The 21990-nt window shown below is 43.7% G+C and overlaps 1 protein-coding gene across 7 annotated transcripts in view; it reads left to right on the top strand.

Moving 5' to 3' along the window:
- Positions 1-21990, top strand: part of SGIP1 (SH3GL interacting endocytic adaptor 1) — a 212330-nt gene that overhangs the window by 31267 nt on the left and 159073 nt on the right. The gene's annotated exons all lie outside the window — the stretch shown is intronic.

Below are 21990 nucleotides of genomic sequence, written 5' to 3'. Positions count from 1 at the left end.
TATCATGAAAAGGTGTTCCTCCGGAAAGCCTCGGCCTGGGTCGTGTGCGTTCCAGTGGTTGAAGCAAACGTCAGCTGGGTTCAGTTATGTTTCGGAGCCCGTGCTTGATTTGTGACAGTGCTGGTACCTTGACGTGCACAAGTTTAACAGTCAGGTTCCCAGTATTTATAAAGCGCATGTTAGGCGCACAGCAGGGAGGAACGTGTGTGTTTCCTGAGGCGCGAGAATGAATTGCCCGCTTAGGGGATGCAGGGGTTTCGGTGGGGTCAAGTAGAGAACACGCCTAGCTGAGTGTCCAGCCACCACATCGTAACATGCTCTGCTATTCTCCGGAGTAGTTGTCATGTAGGGATTTTTTGTCCAGGTGCCAAGAGTAAAGTCTCCGTCTGATTCAGTGAAATAGCTCTAGATTTTTGTACAGAGAGTTGTGACATAAGACGTGAATTTCCCACTCCACACTGATGGACATCGTTGCTAATCAATCAGCTGCCCGAATGCAGCCTGCATCAGACTCTTCACAAAAGGTTAATTGGATTTTGTGTTTGAAAATGTGAAAAACTCACTATTTCTGGGTTTTAGAAGGTCTAAAATAAACTGCGTCTCCTCGCCCCCCCCCCCCCCCCTGCTTTCTTATTTGAGCATGACAGTCAATGCAGATTTCTCCATTCTCTCCTACACATGTTTGGATCTCTTAGCCTTTGCCAAGCATTCTCCAAACACATCAGGAAAATAGGTCACTTCATCTGGTCTGCCCACCTCTGGCAATGGAATTGGGATAGATGTTTTGGGACAACATGGATGGATATACAGGGTATTATGCTAAGATAAATAAGAGAAGTAAGTCAGGCAGAGAAAGACAAATACCATATAGTTTCACTTATATGTGGAATCTAAAAACAAAGCAAACAAACAACAACAAAGTAGACTAATTGAAACAGAGACCAAAGGTATGGTTGCCAGAAAGGCGGGGTGGGGAGATGGGTAAGAAACAGAAGGTGAATATAGTCAGTAATATTGTGGTAGGTTTACATGGTGACAGGTGATTACTAGAATTAGTGGGGTGATCACATTGGAGAAGTTATAAAAATGCTGAATCATTACATTGTATACCTGAAACTAATATAATAAGTTTTATACCAGCTATACTTAAATGAAAAATAAATTATAAAAAGTTTGCCCATAAACTTTTGTTAGGAAAAGAACATTACTAACCTATGGAGGACACTATTAGATTTGGAGCATTTGTGATTCAAGTTCTCAATATTTTTTGGATTTTTCCGTTATAATAATCTGCTGTCTCAGATTATAGGTCTATTTTAATGTTAGTTTGCCCACTGGAGTGTGAGCCCCATGAGGATGGGGGAATGGCTTTATAAAATTATTTGTTCCCAAGAAACTAGCCATTTACTTTGCATGTGGTAAGTTTGAATGAAGAAATAAAAACAATAATATTTAGTAGGAACAATTTTATCACAGAGTCTCATATACCATGAACCAATTGTAGACCTGTTCCAATGACAGTTTCTCTTCATTTTGAAAAGTTTTCTGAAAGCAGGGACAACTGCATTCCTTTCTTTCCTGCTCATTTTATCCTGAGAGCAAGGCTGGCTTCCTGGGTGTGCAACCTGAGCAGTAGCATAAGGCCCGACATTTGGTTTTAGTGCTCTGTTGCTTTCTCAGAGTTCTTAATAATTTTTGAACAAGGGGCCCAGCATTTTTATTTTGCACCTATCTCCACAAATGACGTACCAGGTCCTGCCTGAACTCCTACTGTATACATGGTGTGCTAGCCTGGCAGCTGTGGATTAGCCTGCCCTTCCAATTTGGCTTTTCTTGTCCCAAGTTGAATTCATAAGTAATGGCTGGGTGTGTGATGTGTGGTTCCCTTGGTTTAATAAGAGCCCTCCACAGCAGCCATCGTATCAGGGAGAGGCATCCCTTGTCATCTAGGCTTCAGATGACTAGTCCAGAATCTTACCATGCAGGCATTGTAATTTGGTTTTAAAGTGTCAGTGAGCAGAATCTTTAGAGAAAGGGACCTGGGGAGGGACTACCACATATAAATGACTTCCAGGCCCTTTCCTCCAGCTGGGGACAGGAGAAAGGAGAAGGAATCTGAGCCCCGAAAGCTCCTCAAGAGTTCTCTGTGGAACCATGTTTTTGGACCCCTTTCTCCTGCTTCTTTCTTAGGACTCAGGTATCCTATGATAGGTAAATGCTTCTCTGATTTTAATGTGTACAGGAAACATCTACAAATCTTGTTAAAATGCATGTTCTGATGCAGTAGGTCGGAGGTAGGGTTGATATTTCTGCATTTCTGATAAGCTGCTGATCCACAGACCATACTTTGGATAGCAAGCTGACAATTGCCATGTTTCAGGTTTGGGCAGATCCTAAATTTCTGTTTCATCCTGGCTTATGTTCGAGCTACCTTCTTTCCCTAAAAGCAGTCTGGCTTACCCTATCTTTCTAATACACATGCTGGCAGAAGCCAGCACAGTGCATGCATGCTGACTTAGAATGCTATGAGTTTCAAATAAAAGAAAAGTCTATCTCAAAATGCCTTAAACAATGAGATTTATTATCTTACACAATTGAAAAGCAGAGAGTGCCAAAAACAGGCTCTAGGCGCAGAAGTGCACATGACTTCATAGTTTCATCAAAGACCCAGGCTTTCTTCTCTCTATTCTGCAATCCTCGGCATTGCAAAGTGGCTATGACTGTTACAGGCATTACCTTCACATAAAACAGCGTCCAGATGCAGAAAGGAGGAGCTATCTCTAGATGTCTCTGTTTAGAACCCAGATATGTTTTCCAGAAGCCCCAATCAAACGTCTCACATTTCAATTCAGGTGTCTATTTCTAACTCATAAATTTAGCCAGGGGAACAAGGTGACTGTGATGTCTTAGCCAGGATAATCAGGATCCACTTGCTGGAGGCAGGGAGGAAAGGCTTAGCATTCCTTGAAACACATGGATGTGAGGAGGAGTGGATATCTGAAAAAAGTCCAGGTTATGTTGGAAAGAGGAAATGTGTTATGATTGGAGAGAGAAAGAATGGGTACTGGCTTGGCAACCGACCCAGTGTCTACTCACACACACTCCCCAACAAAAGGCCTTCATTTCAAGAAGGGCAATACACCATTGCATCCAGATCTGCAGCAGGGACCCTGGAGGCCCAACTCCTCTTTTTTCCTTCACTGCATTAATTATCCCTGAAAATGACCTCTAAAATGTTTGGTTTTATTTTAGAAAAATAAACTTAATTACAACTTTTTCCTGGGCAGCTGATCATGGATACTTAATTACACTGCAGGACAGAAACAGTTGTGTGACTGCAAAATAAATACCAGATTGATTTTGCTGTTGGCTTTACTTGATTGTTTGAGTTCCATTAGTAATGTCATCTTCATAGCAAATACATCTAGACAAATAGAGGGAACTCTGAAATCCAACACTTTCCTGATCCAGTTGTTGAAATCTCATGATTTAGCATTGTGCAGCCTGGTTCTGTTTAGACACTAGATGAATTTTACAGTAAACAACTTTTTAAAAACCAGACTTCTTGATAACATTCCTGGAAGACCTAGTGAAATTCCAAAAATACTTTTAAAAGTATGTTAAGAGAATTTGTCCTTGGTAAAATTCGTGTAGCTAGAATATGCACTGAATGAAACTTCTGTCTTCATTTATTTATGAACTAAAGGCCCAGTGCACGGATTTGTGCACCAGTGGGGTCCCTCGGCCTGGCCTGGGGGGATCAGTGGATCTCTGCGCCTCCACAGCCCGGCCTTACCCACCAGCTCATCAGGCTCCAGCCCGATGTCCACATTGATTCCACACCACACGAAGTAGTGCGGGAAGCGGTAGGTGGCTGGGGAGGAGCCCAAGCCTGGGCTGGGCACCGCGCCACTTGCGTTCATCGTGGCCCACTGTGCCTGCTGCTGCCGCCACTCAGGTGCGCAGGGGGAGTGTCTGCGGGAGAGGCTCGCGCTGCCACAGCTATGCTGGCCAGCAGTGAGCCCGATGTCTGGCACCTGTCTGTCAGCTGAGCGGCACTCCCGCTGTGGGAGCGCACTGACCACCAGGAGGCAGCTCCTGCATTGAGTGCCTGCCCCTGGTGGTCAATGTGCGTCATAGCTACCGGCTAGTCATCCGGTCATCTGGTCACTTAGGCTTTTATATATACATAGATGCTACTAAAAAAAATATAAAAAGGCAGAACAACTTGGTCGGTACATTCACACACTGAAGTCCAGTGCCTAAGTTAAAATCTGAGTTATGTCACTGACTAGCTGTGTGACCTTAGGCAAGTTACTTAACCTGGTTTTGTTTTCGGTTTCCTCATCTGTCAAATGACGATAAGAATAGCACCTATTTTTCTCAGCTGTTGTGAATATTACATGTGCATAAAGAGAACAGTACTTGGTATTGAGTAAAACCCCTGTAAATATTAACACATTTACATGTTTTTATTTGCTTTCCATATGGCAGGCCCTGTATTACACACTTTGTCTATAATCCTCAAAACACTCCTAAAAAGTTATCTGGTATTGCAAATACCAATAGCAAATAATAGCTAACATTAAACTGAGCACCTGCTATGACTATGTATCAAGCACTGTTTGGGTACAAAGCAGGATCATCTCATTGAAACCCCATAATAACCCACAGAAATATGGTTTCCCCATTTTACAGATAAAGAAACTAAAGAACAGAGAGATCAATTAGAAAAAATACTTTGGGCTTTTTAGCTGTCAAAAGCTAGCCTCAGGGCATGGTGAAGGAAAATAGTTATGAAAAGGAAGAGAGAACTGAATTACTCTATAAAGTGAAGTTGGAATCATTTTAAGTATCCAGGAATTGCCCAGGCTTAGAAAGGAGGGAAGTGAGCAAGGATCTGTAGCAGAGTTGAGGGCTGAGAGGCAATAAAAAAAAATTGGCAGATCTCTGTGATAATAATGACCTGCAGTTTTTTACAGTTTGATCTTAAGTAACCTGCTTTGCTATAATGTAACTCTTTCGTTGTTATTCCCTATTTGTTGTTATTGTTAACATTCATTATCCACTGCTCTTTAATGTGTGATATTTAGGGGAAGTTGGGGGGAAAAAGAAAGCATGGCCTGAAATATTAGCATAAAGTGCAGAGAAAAATAAAAATCAGCTATGAAAGAAAAAACACAATCTCAAGAACTTAGTGTAAATAGATCATCTGAACAAGGTATGCCTAAGAGGTATTATAACCCCACCCAGTAAACCTTGGAGTCACTGAGTGGAAAGTGAGTGCGTGAGTGTATCATAGTCTATGGCAGTAATTTTCAATCTTTTTCATCTCATGGCACACATAATTACTAAAATTCTGTGGCACACTAAAAAATAGGTATAATTTTGATTGATTTATAAAAATAATAATAATAGTAATTACCTACCCTTTTTGTTCAAAAGTGACTTTTAAAAAAATCACTATACCTGTATATAGGATTTCTGGTACGAAGAATTAACCAATCAGATCCAACCTTTTTATGCAATGTGAGCAATAAGATGTGATTCAATTATGTGACCTATATATTTATGGTTCAAGACAGGGCATTCATACTGGCCAGCTATTGTTGTGTTGGCTATTGTCATTTTTTTAATTAATGTTTTTATTGATTTCAGAAAGGAAGGGAGAGGGAGAGAGAGAGATAGAAACATCAATGATGAGAGAGAATCATTAATTGGCTGCCTCCTGCACATCCCCTACTGGGGATGGAGCCCACAACCCCGGTATGTGCCCTGACTGGGAATTGAACTGTGACCTCCTGGTTCATTGGTCATTGCTCAACCACTGAGCCACACCAGCTGGGCAGGTTGTCACTTTTTAATTTGACAATCTAACAGAAGAGGGGTCAGTACCCCTGACTAAATAGTCAGGTTTTGCATGTTTTAAAACTTTTTGTGGCACACTGGCCATGGCACACCAGTTAAAAATCGCTGGTCTACAGGGTTGGTGCTTGAGGCATTTCTACTTCAATATTGAGAAGTATAACGTAAGCCAGAGGACTCGGGGCTATCCATTTGGCTGACTCCTAGATTATTTGGAGGGACACACTGTGTTTTAGCAAGAAGGGACTTTGGTAACACATACCTAGTCCAGAATCTTCCTTTAACAGATTTGGAAACCAAAACCAGAGAAGAAAGTGACTTGCCCAATTCCAAATAAGGAGAGGCAGGGGAAAGAACATGATCAGACCGCCTGACTGTGAGCCTGGCCGAGTCTACTCTGCCCCTGCCTGTCACAAGGGATGATTGATTCTGTGCCCTGTTGGAAGCTTTGGGAAAGTCCTAGCGATTTAGAGCTCTCCAGTGGCTGATTGGCTTAGCATCTGGGAAATTCTGAATCACACCCGGTGGAATTTTTTGTTTACTTCCTACCCACAGTGCTAACAGGGGGAAAGGGTTCTTTTTTTTTACTTCCCAAATTTGTTGGAAGCAGTAAATGATTTCCCAGTTTACCTGGTCTCACTTGTAACTAATGTCTTGCTTTGGCCATCTCTTTGCTCGTTTCAGAGAAAAAATATCATTTGAAATATTTGACTTATTTTCAGAAGTTAGCAAAGAAAAGGAAGAAAGTCTCTTCCTTAACTCCTCTTTTAGTAAACCTGCTACACCTATTACTAGTGGCAAATGTAGCGCAGAGGTCCCACGTAGGGCAGTCAGTACAGCCCAGGAATGGATGTGCACTCAGATTTTTAAACCAGGACTATTATCAGTCATCTAGTTCAATGGGTCAGAAGCCCTTTTTAAACCAAAGTCAACACCCAGTAAATTAAAAAAGTCAATAAAACAGCTGCCCAGGATTAAGCTAGAGGTTGAGGACATCTTAATCTCCTCCTTAGCCTGGAGTAGCAGTCCCTGAGATAGGTCCCTAAAGAAGCAATCAGATAATTACCTAAGCTTGCCTAGCTTATTCAATCTATCAATAGTGACAGTCATTTTAGAGTGACCTTTCCAAGGTCCTATAGAGTGGCATGTCTGAACTTGAACTGACTCTTTTCAATCTCGATCCATTGACTCTCCTATAGTTCACTAAGTGGTAAATGCTCTTTTGACCTCTACCTTACTTGGAAATAAGATCTCCTTGGAGGCAGAGAGTGATGGGGTGAGGCTGGCAGCAATATGTTACTGTGTTCAGTAACAAGGGAAAAATCAGTGAGGTCAAGTCAGAGAAAGCTGTGATTTTACCTGACTGATCTAAACTAATGCATACAAACAAGCAAAGAAGACACACAGAAAATATTTTTTATAATTCTTGAGAGACTTGAGATTTCTGTGTCATCTGCCATTTCCTCTTTATACTAGTCCAAATATGGCTCAAGGATACCCTGTAGTCCTGAGGAAATGATGCATGTATGAAATCATGCTGCACTGGTTATTCTTTTTGTAAACGTTTGATGGTGCGAGATAGTCACCAGGCCACACGAGGAAAATGGAATTAACTTTGATTCAGTGTCCACTGACAGTCACATAGTTGGCCAGCTTGCTTCATCCTAAAGCCAGTTACTTCATCCCACTAATTCAGTTGCCTCCCTCTAAGGAGGGAATGAGAGGGAAATGAGCTATTATGCATAGAGCCCTCAGCACAATTATAGTAAGCATGCATGCGACACTATTGATGATGATGGTGATGGTGATGGTGATGGTGATGATTTAACGAGCTTAATAGTAACACTCCTTACAATAAACTTGAGGGGTTTATAGTTATCAAAGTCCTTATTTTACAAATGAAGACACTGAGATCTGGAGTGTTTAAATGCCCTGCCCAAAGTCACACAATTAGGAAAGAGGAAAAAAAATGGGATGTAGAACCAGGGCCACCTGATTCCAGTGCTCCTTTGCATTCTACTACAATGACCCCTGGCAAACTTCTACTTGGGTTTAATTTTGGGGGTAACAATGTTTCTGCCAATGCATAGTCTTCCAATATATACTTTGAGTGTCTTCCTTTTTGTTTGTGTGCTAGAAAATTTGGAGCCAATTTATTGCCCAAGTGTAATTATCTAATTACTAGAGGCCCAGTGCACGAAATTTGTGCACTTGCGGGGGGTTCCTCAGCCCGGCCTGCACCCTCTTGCAGTCCAGGAGCCCTTGGGGGATGTCCCACTGATGGCTTAGGCCCGCTCCCCATCAGTTGGGCATCCTTAGTGCTGCTGTGGAGGCCGGAGAGGCTCCTACCACCACCGCTGCACTTACCAGCCGTGAGCCCGGCTTCTGGCTGAGTGGCGCTCCCCCTGTGGGAGTGCACTGACCACCAGGGGGCAGCTCCTGCATCGAGCAGGATCAGGCCAAAAGGGGCTCTCCAACATCCCCCGAATTGTGAGAGTATGCAGGCCAGGCCGAGGGACCCCACTAGTGCATGATCACCGGGCCGGGAAGGGACGCGGGAGGTTGTCCAGCCGGGGAGGGACCGCGCAGGGACTCCAGGGCATGTCCAGCTCATCTTGCTCAGTCCTGATAGGCTGGACCCCAGCAGCAAGCTAACCTATTGGTCGGAGTGTCTGCCCCCTGGTGGTCAGTGCATGTCATAGCAAGCAGTTGAGCGGCCTTAGCATATCATTAGCATAGTATGCTTTGATTGGTTGAACGGACGACTGGACAACTGGAAACTTAGCATATTAGGCTTTTATTATATAGTATGAATGAATGTATCCCTTCCTTCTGTTTACACGGATCCTTATTTTCTGTGGCCTGGCTTTTATTTATTTATTTTTTGTTTAAACATCATCCTGTATTTCTCTTTAGTCTTTCTGAAAACTGTCCAGGTTATCAGAATCAAGTGGAAATTCATACTTAAGTATTTGAGATCTATGTTAGGTTGTAGGGGGTATTAAAAGGATAAACTTATTCCTGAATTTTCACTTACGTCAACTGATAAATACCCACTTTTCACCAATTAGTTTGAATCAGATTTTGTAATTAGGAAAAATGGAGCGAGGAAATTTTTTTAAAAAAGCATTGGTAAAACATATAAACCTTTCACTTTTAGTAATGGCAATTAATGCTGTCAGTTTGGCGGTAAGGAAGAAATTTAATGATACAAACGTTCTGACCTTACTAACAAGAATGCCACCAAATTTTTTAAAACATTAAGAACAGAAGAGATAGTGATCTATAGGATAGAAAGTTAATTAAAAACAATAGATAATGAAAATGGTGCTTACAAAAACAAAACTTACAGGACTTATAGGTCCCTAAGGCAGAGCCTTTGGTCTCCAATCACAGAGGTGTTTTCTTCTTTACTTTCTTCAAATAACATATTTTTCTATTAGTTAACCTGGCTATTGGCATATTGATTTTATCTTTTCCAGGAACCAGATTTTGATTTTCTTGATCTGTTATTATTTTTAATGCTGTTGACATTACCATATGAAATGACACTTAGGTAGACATGTATAAATTCTCACATTATTATCATCTTAGGGACTTTCTGAAACTTCTGTGTGATTTGAGGCAAAAAAAAATATCACAGATTTTATTCCCACATTCCTATAATGCAGATGTGCATTCCAAGGAATAATTTAGATTCACATGGGCTGTACAATTTGAATGTACTTTACAATGTTAAACATTTTTCTGAGGTACTAATAATTCATAGACAAATATCCTGAAAGCAAGTCAAATTTGAAGGATGTTTCACATTCTCTCCCCAGCTCTTTTAAGTGTGAACATCCAACTAGTTTTCTATTTTAGATGTGTCAGCACCATCTATTCATCTATGCAACCATACACACAATCATAGATGCATTTAACAAATACTTATTTAATACTTACTGCATGGCAAGGATACTGCTAACCATTAAGGGTTCAGTATTGAGTAACAAACGCATAGCTCTCCACTGTCATGAGCTTTCATTCTCTTGTCCTCACCACTTGCTCACCTGCCCCAATTCTCATTCCCCATTCAAACTTGTAGTAAATTTCCAATTTTTAATAATTCTACTCTAATACTTTTTTTGAGTACAGCATTCTCCGTGCTTATCTATTACTAGAGGCCCGGTGCACGAATTCATGCATGGGTGGGGTCCCTCAGCATGGCCTGTGGGAATTGGGCCGAAACTGGGAGTCCAATGCCGCTTGCTGTTCCTGCCTGCCGCTCCCGCTCATCCCAGCCCTGCTGCACCTGCTGTGGGCTCGCGCCCATTCAGTCCTGATTGGGAGAGGCCAGCCATGAGCCCTATGTCTGGCGCCCGTCCCGAGGGGGATGGAGGAGGCCAGGCCAGGATGCGATCGGCCCTCTGGGTGGGTGGTGGGATGCCCTTGCCAGCCCGGGATCTGGATCTGTCCTGCTGATGTTCATGCTGGTTGTCGGGAGCCACCTGGTGGCCGCTTTTATGTTGTTTCTTCCTTGTGGAGCCTCTAGGGAGGGGAAGCGGCCGCGGTGCCTGAGGCCAACTTCCAGGAGGACAGCCATGCTGCCGGGATCATGCCAGCGGTGCTGGTCCGTCGGTGCCTGGCCAATTCTTCAGAGATTGGACCTGCAGGACTACTGAGGGAGTGAGTGGCTGCTGCTGGGCTGGTGGGCCACCAGGATGGGTTGGTCAGCTGAGCGGCACTTCCACTGTGGGAGCGCACTGGCTACCAGGGAGGAGCTCCTGCTTTGAGCATCTGCCCCCTGGTGGTCAGTGCGTGTATAGCGACTGATCATTCGGTCATTTGGTCACTTAGGCTTTTATATATGTAGACTAGAGGCCCAATGCATGAAATTTGTACAAGAGGAGGCCTTCCTTCCCCCGGCTGCTGGCACAGGCTTCCCTTTGGCACCCGGGACCTGGGTTTCCCTCCAGCTGCCAACCGGCACCTGGGAACTGGGCTTCTCTCCAGCCGCTGGCTGGCACCCGGGACTTGGGCTTCTCTCTGGCTGCCGGCAGGCACCCAGGACCCAGGTTTCCCTCTGGCCGCCAGTAGGCACCTGGGACCCGGGCTTCCCTTGCAGCCCTGGCTTCGTCCAGAAGGTTGTCTGGAAGGACATCTGGTCTAATTAGCATATTACGCTTTTATTATTATAGATTCCTGCCTTATGGTCACATCCACTTCATTTCTTCGGTAATACTGTAATGCCTGACCTCCCTGATACCAAAGTGGCCTCACCATGGTCCATCTCCTCCACAGTACTAGTAAAGTCATCTTCTTCTAAGAAAATCTGATCACCAATCTTAGCGTCACTCTGAGCAGGCACCAGATATTAAGTGCCTCTCAATGGGGTCCAATGTAAATTATACAATACCACTTATAAAGCATTCTTGCCTTTAAAAAAATTGAATCTAAATATAAGTGGGCTTTTTAGAGTAAACTACCAGTTATAGTAAACAGGAAAAATACAAGAAAAAAGTTAAATTACACCAATAAGGAAGCAAACAGATAAGTGAAATATGTGGGACAGACTCTAGGGCATTATACTAGTTTTCTTCAGTAAATTAATGGCATGGGGATTTTTACGACAATGGCATGGGGATTTTTACGAGAGGGTGGGATAAAGAGGAAGTGCTCTAAATTAAGCTATTTCAGAATCATTACTAATTATTGCAACATGGGAAATTAATTGAGGTACTCATCTGAACAAACCTACTATAAAAAAGAATTATGAGATAACTTAGGACATTTCAGTTCACAAATGGTTAAATAAAGCTAATATAATCAAATCAGTTAGATGTGAAATAGATTGTGGTTAGATAAGAACCTATCCATAGGTAGGAGTGAAATGAAATCAGGTGGAATATTTGCTTTAAAATCTCTTCTTCTATATATATAAAAGCCTAAGCGACCATTATGACCAAACAACCAGAATGACTGGTATACTAGTCGCTATGATGCACACTGACCACCAGGGGGAAGATGCTCAATGCAGGATCTGCCCCCTGGTGGTCAGTGCACTCCCACAGCCAACCTCCCATGGCCCCTCCCACCCCGCCAGCCAACCTCCCACGGGACCTCCCCTCAGCAGGCCAACCTCCTGTGGTCCCCCCAACCAGCTGGCCAACCTCCCATGGTCCCTCTCCCTGGCCGGCTGGCCCCCGATAGGCCTCGATCGCCGGCCAGGCCAAGGGACCCCACCCATGCACAAATTTGTGCACCGCTTCTAGTATTTAAATAAAATAAAGCAAAAGTAGAAAAGTCTTAACAATTATTAAGTGGTCGATGTGTATATAGTATTTTTATTTTTTTTGTGTGTGTATGCTTTCATAGTAAAATTTTAAAAATAATCCAACCATGTAACTGCTTTTCAAAAAAAACTGCTAATTCTGTGCTGGCTAAAGAACGAAATCTACACTCATAAGTTTGCCATACAAATCCTTTCATAGATTGAACCCAAACTAGTGTTCAGTGTACTTCTGCATTCCCTATAGTTTTACCTCACATAACCCTTTTCCCTAAACCTGCCATGCTCTTTCATGGCTCCAAATCTTTGTGTTTCCCACTCTTACTACCCAAAATTTCCTTGTTCTCCTTCTCACATAGCCAATGCACTCATCCATATAGATTCAATACATTTTCCATTTAGGCAAGGAGCTCAGTCAGAATTAGTCATTCTCTCCAAGTTTCCCCTTTACTCATGAGTCTCTTTAAGTTCTTAGTAAATTCTGTGTTTATATCTCTACTAGAGGCCCGGTGTACGAATTTGTGCACCGGTAGAGTCCCTCGGCCTGACCTCCCACCCTCTCACAATCCAGGACCCCTTGGGGGATGTTGAAGAGCCGGTTTCGGCCCAATCCCTGCAGGCCAGGCGCAGGGACCCCACCCGTGCACAAATTCATGTACCGGGCCTCTATTATGCATATAAGATCTTTGGTTAATCTGTTCCTGTCATCTCCCCCCTCCCTTCCCTCTGAGATTCATCAGTCTGTTCCATGTTTCCATACCTGTGCATTGAGCGTCTGCCCCCTAGTGGTCATTGCATGTCATAGCTACCACTCAAACGGTCAGACGGTCCGACAGTCGCTTAGGCTTTATATATATAGACTAGAGGCCCAGTGCATGAAAATTCATGCACTGGAAGGGGGGTCCCTCAGCCTGGCCTGTCCCCTCTCACAGTCCAGGAGGGAAAGGCGACGCCCCCATCACACCTCTGCAGCTGCCATGCCGGCAGGGCAAGCCTCAGCCAGCCCTGGTTACCTGAGTCTCAGGTGGTCCTGGGCGGCTGGGCAGCCACCATCTGAGGCTTGCCTGCGCCTTGGGCTGGCCCTGGGTGGCTGAGGGGCTGAGGGGACTGGGGGACTCCAGAGGCAGGTGCGCAGCAGGGGCAGGTCCGGCCTTGCCGTGTGCCTGCCGCCACAGCAGAGCTGAGGGGACTGGGCGCCGCCATCTTGTGGCTGTGGGCGCCGTCATCTTTGAGGGTGTGGCAATTAATTAGCATATTCCCTTCTTATTGGTTGTGGGTGCCACCACCTTTGAGAGCGGAGCAGTCAATTAGCATATTTCCTCCTTATTGGCTGTGGGCGCCTCCATCTTTGAGGGCAGGGCAGTCAATTAGCATATTCCCTCCTTATTGGCTGTGGGCACCGCCACCTTTGAGTGCGGAGCAGTCAATTAGCATATTCTCTCCTTATTGGCTGTGGGTGCTGCCATCTTTGTGACAGTGTGAGGGTCAATTTGCATATTCCCTCTTTATTAGGTAGGATATTTCCAAAACCACCATAGTGTCTGGGAAACAAGGGGTGCTTGATGAGTGTCTATCAAATGAATGTAATGCATGCAGAGTCAGTACTTTCTCTGTGACTGTCCTCCTGATGACCTAAAGAGAGTGAAGACAGAAGCAGCATTTTTCTGTCTTTTAGCATTTTTCTCCTATCTTGTATATCTTCTCAGAAATTCAACTTCTCTAACATGTAAAGGCAATCTCAATTCTAAACTTCCAGGCTACAGAAATATGTTAATATTTCATTTGTAAACACTACCAACAAATTGGCTCTGTCATTAAGATTTAATGATTTTTAGACTAGATGGGATTTATCTTTAGAAAAACACTGAGACTTGATTCCTTTAATGAACGTTTTCTCCTGACCCAGCAATACCTAATTTCTACTTAATTGCTTTGTGTTGATATTAGGTTTACTTCCTTGGGTTCCTCCTCAAAGTACATCCTTGTGGAGACTGAGCCAGACTGGTATTATTTTTTCTTTATAATTCTTGAATTAAAAGGTATGAAACTATGTGCTTTCCTCTTGTTTGTTTTATTCCACTCTTGAGGACTTTATTCCACTCTAATAGGAGTTTTGAGTCTTATCAGTGATTTTCAGTCAAATAAACTATTTTTTTGGTAAAATTTTGATGGTTTCAACCAACAGGATTTTGAATGAGTGTGTGCATCCTCAAGATAAATGAATTTTTCCTTCAGTATGATGATAGGAGATTTTAAAGAACCTATAGCAAAAATAGGAAATGTTTGACCATGAATCATCAACTAATGAATGCATAAGTACAATATTGTCTATCCATACAATGGAATGTTATTTGGCAATAGAAAGAAATGAAATACTGATACATGCTACATAGATAAACCTTTAAAATACTGTGCTAAGTAAAATCAGCTAGTCACAAAAGACAGTATATTGTAATATTCCACTTATAGAACATGTCCAGAATAGGCAAGTCAGAAAGATGAGTGATTGTCTAGGGCTGGAAGAATTGAAGGAAAATGGGGAGAGACTGCTAATGGGTATAGTGTTTCATTGTGGAGTGATTAAAATGTTCTGGAATTAGATAGCATAACACTTTCAACATACTAAAAACCATTGAATTCCAAGCTTATATAAATTACATCTCAATAACACTGTTATTTGTTTTTAAAACTTAAGCATGAGAATTGGATACATTATTTTTAGAGTAATGCTGGCTGGTGTAACAAACATAAACATTATAGTGTCTTTAAAATATTACATTTGTTTTCTCATATATGTAATAGGTATCCCCGGTAGGCAGGAAGCCTCCCATGCATTCATTCAGAGACTCAGGTATTTTCCATCTTATATTTCTGCCCATCTCTAGGGCCTGCATTCAGCTGGCAGATGAGGAAACGGAAAGAGGCACATCCATTTCCCTGCCCTTCCAGCCAGAAGTGCCCACTATTGCTTCTCTTTAAGTTCTGTTGTATCCCATAACACAACTAATTGCAAGAGATTCTGGATATGTAACTTAGATGTGTATCCAGGAAGAAGAGGAAACTGGTTTAGCAAATGGCTCTCTAGTCACTGTTGTAGTGTTCCTACATTTCCCAGTTCTTTCCATCCTCTCGCCCTTCTCCCATCTCCCCAACTGATCTGTGCTTATCTCTAGTTGTTTGCCATGTTTTATTCACCACCTAATATAATTCTGTAGAATATCTCTTCTCCATTTTTAATTAGGCACATAGAGTATGCATCTATGAGAAAAATTAGATTGTTTTTAATTCTAAGGGACAGAAGAATATAGTTTGCTTTATCTGCAGCACAGGGAGTAGTTATCAACCTGTTCTTTCACGCCTTGGTCCATTGTCTTTGTCATCAGACATGTATTTGTTTAACAAATCTATTCTTGTTATTTATTTTCTTAAAACATATAGTGGCTTCCATTGCTTATAGCTATTTTTTTTCAAATGCCAGTCTTTAAACTGCTACTAGTCCATAGTGAAGTGATCAAAATTAAGAATGTAGTGTGTGTGTGTGTGTGTGTGATTTAAGATTTCCAACTGTCCTTGCTCAAGAAATTTATTTGGAGATCATGTCCTTCTGATTTTGGGGAGTATTAAAGTAATATTTTCTTTCATGAAGCCATGGTATTAGTTGATTATTTTTAAAAGTTCTTTTATTCTAGAATGGACCTAACCTTTTACTTTGTCAAAATGTAGGTTTTGAGAGCCATAGAACTTTTAAAGAATATATCTTTTGAAGGAAATGTTTATAGAGTTGCCACTCCCAGAACACTTGGAAGGTACCATTCCCTAGTTCTGATCACATGATGTGTAGTTTTGGCCTTCTGCTCAGAAGGCTTGTGTCTATATATGGTTGATGGGGGTAAGCGTGAAGGATCTCCCAGGAATTTAGGGAGTATTGTGAAGAGAGTGACAGAGCTGGGTCATGTATCATTTTCCCGTGAGAATGATAGTGATGCTTCGAAGAGCAGCCTGGGGTCCTAACTATAGTCTGTAGATGAGGAAAAACTTTATTCTCCCCTATAAGATTCTGTGGGTGGCCTAAAAATTAAATTGACATGAGATAGATTAATAGGGAAAAGCATCTGATTATATTTAATATCTTTATGTGTACACGGTAGTCTTCAGAAGGAAAATGACCCAAAGAAGACAATAGGCCCAGGAGCTTATATGCTTTTTTACACAAAGAATAATAAATTGTGGGGATGTGACAAGACAAAGCAATTTGGGGCAGTAAACTGTGGGACAGTGACTAGAAAATACATGGGAGAAACTAGTGGAAGATCAGGGTTATTATTTTAGTAGCTTTGTTTATACAGGTCCATTTTGGTGTCAATTCCCAGTCTCTGATGATAAGAATGTTCTCAGTACAGGGAGAGCATGTTTCTCACAGGAAATTTTATGACCCACTTTTAGGTAGAAAGGGGAAGGTCAGAAGCCTTTTTCTGCACTTGCTGTGCCTTCAGTCAAAATCATCAATGTGACACAGCAGCATATCTGAGGGCAGCATGGTCTGAACCCCTTCAAGTCTATAAATGTGCATTTGCAACACCCATTTCATTTGGGCAACTTTCTCATTCTTAGATTCAAGTTGGCCTTACATGTACTTGCAGACACACCCCAAAATTTTCTCTACTTCCTGTTGTTTTAGAAATGAGCCACTTAAAAATAGCAGCCCAAAACCTCAAAAGTAGCCATCGTGCAAATGAAGTAAATGTCTATTGTGTCAAACCCTTGTATGTTGACCTCCTGCACATGGCTCAATGTGGGTCCTCATGCAAGTCATGCCAGCCCTTTGGGCCTCAGTTTTCATCAGTAGAAAATGAAAGAGTGCGTTAATGTCTTCTCATTTTTAACACTGTGTAAACGGAATTATTTGTGCCTGGTGCATATGTACTTTGTAGTAAAAATATGATAAAAATCATATCAATGGCTTTATTTTCTGCCCATGGTTAGAGTCTGACAAACTTCAAGGTAAATAAAATATGTGTTGTGTGTTTAAAGCTTAAATAGAAACCACCTGGGTGTCTTGGAAAGCCAACTGGAGACAGAATTTGCCTTTGTCATCAATTACTCATGCCCCAAACAGATCCAGGCTTACCTGCTGTGACAATTTTATTATTATACCAGGAGCAATGTGCAACTTCTTTAGTGTCCAGGACTTTTCTTCCTAAGGACGTGTGGGTGCTGGAGCTGGGAGTGAAGGTGCAGAGATCCAAAGTGGACCAATATTTGTTTATATACTGCAGCAAGAGGTCAAAAATGAGAATTTACAGTAACAACATGGAGATGGGATGTGGGGTTGGGTCTTTCTGGAGTCATAAAAATAAATGTTGTTTTAAAGTTGTTGTTGCCCTAGCCCCGTGGTCGGCAAACTGTGGCTCGTGACCCACATGCGGCTCTTTGGCCCCTTGAGTGTGGCTCTTCCACAAAATACCATGGCCTGGGCGAGTCTATTTTGAAGAAGTGGCATTAGAAGAAGTTTAAGTTTAAAAAATTTGGCTCTCAAAAGAAATTTCAATCGTTGCACTGTTGATATTTGGCTCTGTTGACTAATGAGTTTGCTGACCACTGCCCTAGCTGGTTTGGCTCAGTGGCTAGAGCACCAAACTGAGGACTGAAGGGTCCCGAGTTCTATTCTGGTCAAGGGCACGTACCTCGGTTGCATGCTCCTCCCCAGCCCGGGCCCGCTGGTCAAGGCTTGTGCAGGAAACAACCAATCGATGTGTTTCTTTCACATCAATATTTCTCTCTATCTTTCCCTCTCTCTCCCACTCTCTCTAAAAATCAATGGAAAAATATCCTCAGGTGAGGAGGAAAGAAAGGAGGGAGGAAGAGAGGGAGGGAGAGAGGGAGGGAGGAAGGAGATTTGTTGTTAAGGAAGGAGGTATTGTGTTAGCATTCACATTGAAAAGGAGGTGCATATATGTATCAGTTCTGAATCACTGAAGATGAGGAAGAATGAGAAGGCATGTCTTTGTTACCTGAGCTCAAATAAATGTAACCAAGTAGTGGCCAATCACTGAACCTCGTGGTTTATCCAGTTATAATGTGGAGTAAGGAATGTGTGTTCCGTAACCTAGGTTTAATCTGGCTCAGCCACTTAAAAACTTTTAAGTTTTTTATCCTCAAAAGCCTCATCAGTAAAATGGAGATAAGAGTTTAGGGTCATGGAAAGGATTTAAAGAGATGTGAACCCAATGCTCATGGTAAGCACTCAATGAACTGATAACTGTTAACACATATTCCAAGATCTCCTGGACACTGCAGCCCCTTTTATTTTTATTATTTTGTGCTCAAAAATACACCTATTTAAGTTTTCTGAAACTATTTGTGGATTTGTTTCTTTTCTTGTTTTTCTCCTCTTCTCTTTTTTTTTTCTTCTTTTTTTCTCTCTTCTCTTCTCAGAGTCGGTAGGAATGGATAGTGGACTCGTGCCAAACTCTTCTTGAAAGAGGATACCTTCACATTAGCCATGTGTTTGGGATCTGAAGTTTAGGGTCTGGAAATTACCCTTCAGTGATTACAAACTAGACAAGGAGACTGATTGTCTTAGTTCCCCTCCCACCTCCTCCCCAGGCGGAGCTGCAGCGTCAGTGGGGTCATGCCTGGTGCTCTGAGCGCAGCTGCAGCAGTCAGCTGAGATAGTCCCGTTTTATCTTTGAGAAGAGCACTGGCAGTGGGTTGGGGCACACTCAAGTATCTTAAACCAGCTGTCGCCAACCGGTGGTTCACGGACCACTGGTGGTCCTTGAGGTCCGAAAAGTTGATGACCACTGTGTTAAATAACTGCTGAACTGCTATAGACTAGCAGGGTATGTTTTCTCCCAGATGAAGCTCAAGCTGCCACTGGACTGCCCTCCTCCCATCTCTGCCTAAATGTTTTACCCATTCTTCAGAGTCTACTGCAAATATCAATTCCTCCAAGACCTTTCTTGGTCTTTCTTCTGGATGGCCTTACCCTTTTAGTTCATAGCATATGCTTATGGCAGAGACTTGTATCATTACCAGCAATTAAAAGAACCCCTTAAAGAATGTTTGTCATTCATAGACTAACCCTGAACAGTTTCTTTTCATCTATTTGTATCTTGTGCTAACCATTCTCTAACCTCTATTCACTTTAATCCTGATTTTTAAATTAACTAATTAATTTTATCTTCCTGGCTTCTGATTTTGACCACATGGGAGGCTGGTCACAAGTGAAGTACATAAAGGAGAGAGAGCAGGGGGCTATTTTAACTGGTGGGTGTTAACTTTATTCATTTGTATTAAAGTGACAGGTGTCCTTGTCTTATTTCTCTCATCTAAGCAAGATTCTAGGGACTTTTTTTCCACATAAAATGAGGCCTTGAACATGTCGGGTGCTCAAATGATTAATAACTTGAATCTGTGAGCTAATTTACTTAGCAATATAGAAAAGTGATACTAATCCAAATGCGCGGGCGTGCATACGGGTACGTGTCCGTGTATGTGTGTGTGTTGCATATCCAGAGGTATAAAAGAAGGAACTAGGAAGGACACAGTGGCAACAGGCTCAATCCTCAAATCCTAGGTTAGTTTTTTAATTTTTCTTTATTCTTTTGCAGTTTTACTTATTATATGAAGTCAGACTGAAGACCAGATGATCAGCTTTAGCTTCAAGACTGGTCTCTTGAACTCATTCCCCTATAAGACCCTATTCTAACCAAAATATTACATTGTCTTTATAAATTAGTGTGACTTGCAGATACATTCATATCTTAATCTTTCTTCATTTATAAATACTAGAGTCCTGGTGCATGAAATTCATGCATGGGTGCGGTCCCTAGGCCTGGCCGGCTATCGAAGCGCTAGCGTCTGATGTGGAAGGGCAGGTCTCAGCTGACCGCTGGGCCCTGGGCAGCACCTGGGCCCCCGGCCCCCCACATGCCCCCCTCCGCCTGAGTCACAGCGCTCGAGTCCCCACGTGGAGATGCGGCGAGCGTGGCCAGAAGCCACGGGCCAGGGCGCAGTGTGGGCCTCTGCTCCTCCCAGCGGCGCTGCATGGAAGCCGGGCAGACAGCGTGCTCGCTCCTGGCTGGCCTCGCACACTGGTTCCTGTGTGAACACATGGGGAGCCCGACCAGCCCCTGTGGTCCCGGCCACTGTGGTCCGGCTCACACGGAAGCCCATTGGGGCTGGCAGCACCTCCACTGCCGCCCGCTGCCAGTGCCTTGTCGCCAACGCCCACCAAGTTCCATGACGCCCCCTGGTGGTCAGCGCACATCATAGAGAGCCATCGAACTCCTGGTCGAACTCCCAGTCGAGGGGACAATTTGCATATTAGGCTTTTATTATATAGGATATCTTCCATTGATTTCAGAGAGGAAGGGAGAAGTAGAGAGAAATAGAAATATCAATGATGAGAGAGAATCATGGATCAGCTGCCTCCTGCACACCCTACACGGGATCGAGACCACAACCTGGGCATGTACCCTCAAAGGGAGTCAAACCTTGACCTCCTGAGTCACAGGTTGACATTCAACCACTGAGCCACGCCTGCCGGGCTCTTGTTCTCATTTTAAAGGAGAGAGAATTAACACTCCAGAGGTCGACTTGCCCAAAACAGCCAAGTTATGCAGTGGCAGAGTGGGGGTGGTGGGGAGTGAGAGGGGAACTGGTTCTAAACACGCACTCATGAGGCCTCTGTGTTAATCGGTTCAGCCAGGGGTGCAGGTGGACAGATACTGTCTCTGGCTCTTCAAGCGGCATTTCCTCGAAGCCCTCAGATTCCCTGCATGACCCCCTACCCTCCCTACCTGCCATCAGGACTGAGGAGGGTGGAGGATAGGAAGGGCCATTGTGGGAGAGGGAGGGAGGGGCAGAGCTGGGAGCACCACAGACTCCAGGTGGGAGTTAGAGGCAGTGATCTGGATGCTGACCGCCCTGTCCCAGCATCTCAGAGTGTTTCTTTCTCTGGAAGCACCACAAGCATTGCCTTAGGCTGCGGGACTTGGGGCTGGTCTCGGCCATTCTGTTCTGTGGTGCGGGATGCTCTCTGTCCTGGGAAACTGGAGTCAGGGATTGGAGTCGGACCACCTGGGCAAGCCCTTTGCATTGGACCCTGAGCCCCTTTGTGTCACGCGTGACCCGGGTCCCGGGCACAGCTGACCTGTGTGTCCACAAAGGGGCTTCATTTTTTAACATTTGCTTTCCATAATACTGTACATTCTGTTTTGTTGTTTTTTGTACCAAAAATAAAACGATTTGCTTGTTTCAGATAAGTATTTGTCATCACTGAAGAGAGCTTGGGGTGGGGGTATATGGAGGTATTAGGGCAGCGAGATAGGAATGACCCACCGCCTGGACGTCATGGTGGGAGGCTGGTCGTGAACATTCCACGTCCCTCGTGTGGAGCTCAAATTTTACAATCAGATCCTCAAAACGGACGGGATCTGACCCTAGCCCTCCACCCCAGCAGCTGCCAGAGACCCTGCCTTCCCAGGGGTCCAGCCGAGTATGGGGACTGCTCTCTGCCCCCCCCCCCCCACATCGTTCCTCACACTCTGGCTTCCCTCCAGCACACCCCAAAGCCGCCACCTCGGCTGCCACGGTTTCCACTGTCTCCGCATGGCCCTCGGGGAGGATGCTGTTGCCTCCTGCTGTCTCCCTGCTTCCTCTTCCCCCTTAGTCTGCTCCTGACACAGAAGCTAGAGGGTCTGTCCCCCACTTCATCAGCCCAGCGGGTCCTCACCTACAGCCCCGGCGCCTCCCCCTGCACTCAGGGGATGGCAGGTTCTCACGGGCCCTCGATCCCTGCAGGATGTGTCCCCTGACCCAGCCTGGACCCCTTTCCACTCGGCCTCTTG

Source organism: Cnephaeus nilssonii, assembly GCF_951640355.1.
Source record: "Cnephaeus nilssonii genome assembly, chromosome: 7".
NCBI classification, from domain to species: domain Eukaryota; kingdom Metazoa; phylum Chordata; class Mammalia; order Chiroptera; family Vespertilionidae; genus Cnephaeus; species Cnephaeus nilssonii.
Note: the sequence above shows the minus strand (reverse complement) of the source record. Positions and strands in the feature narration are given on the sequence as shown.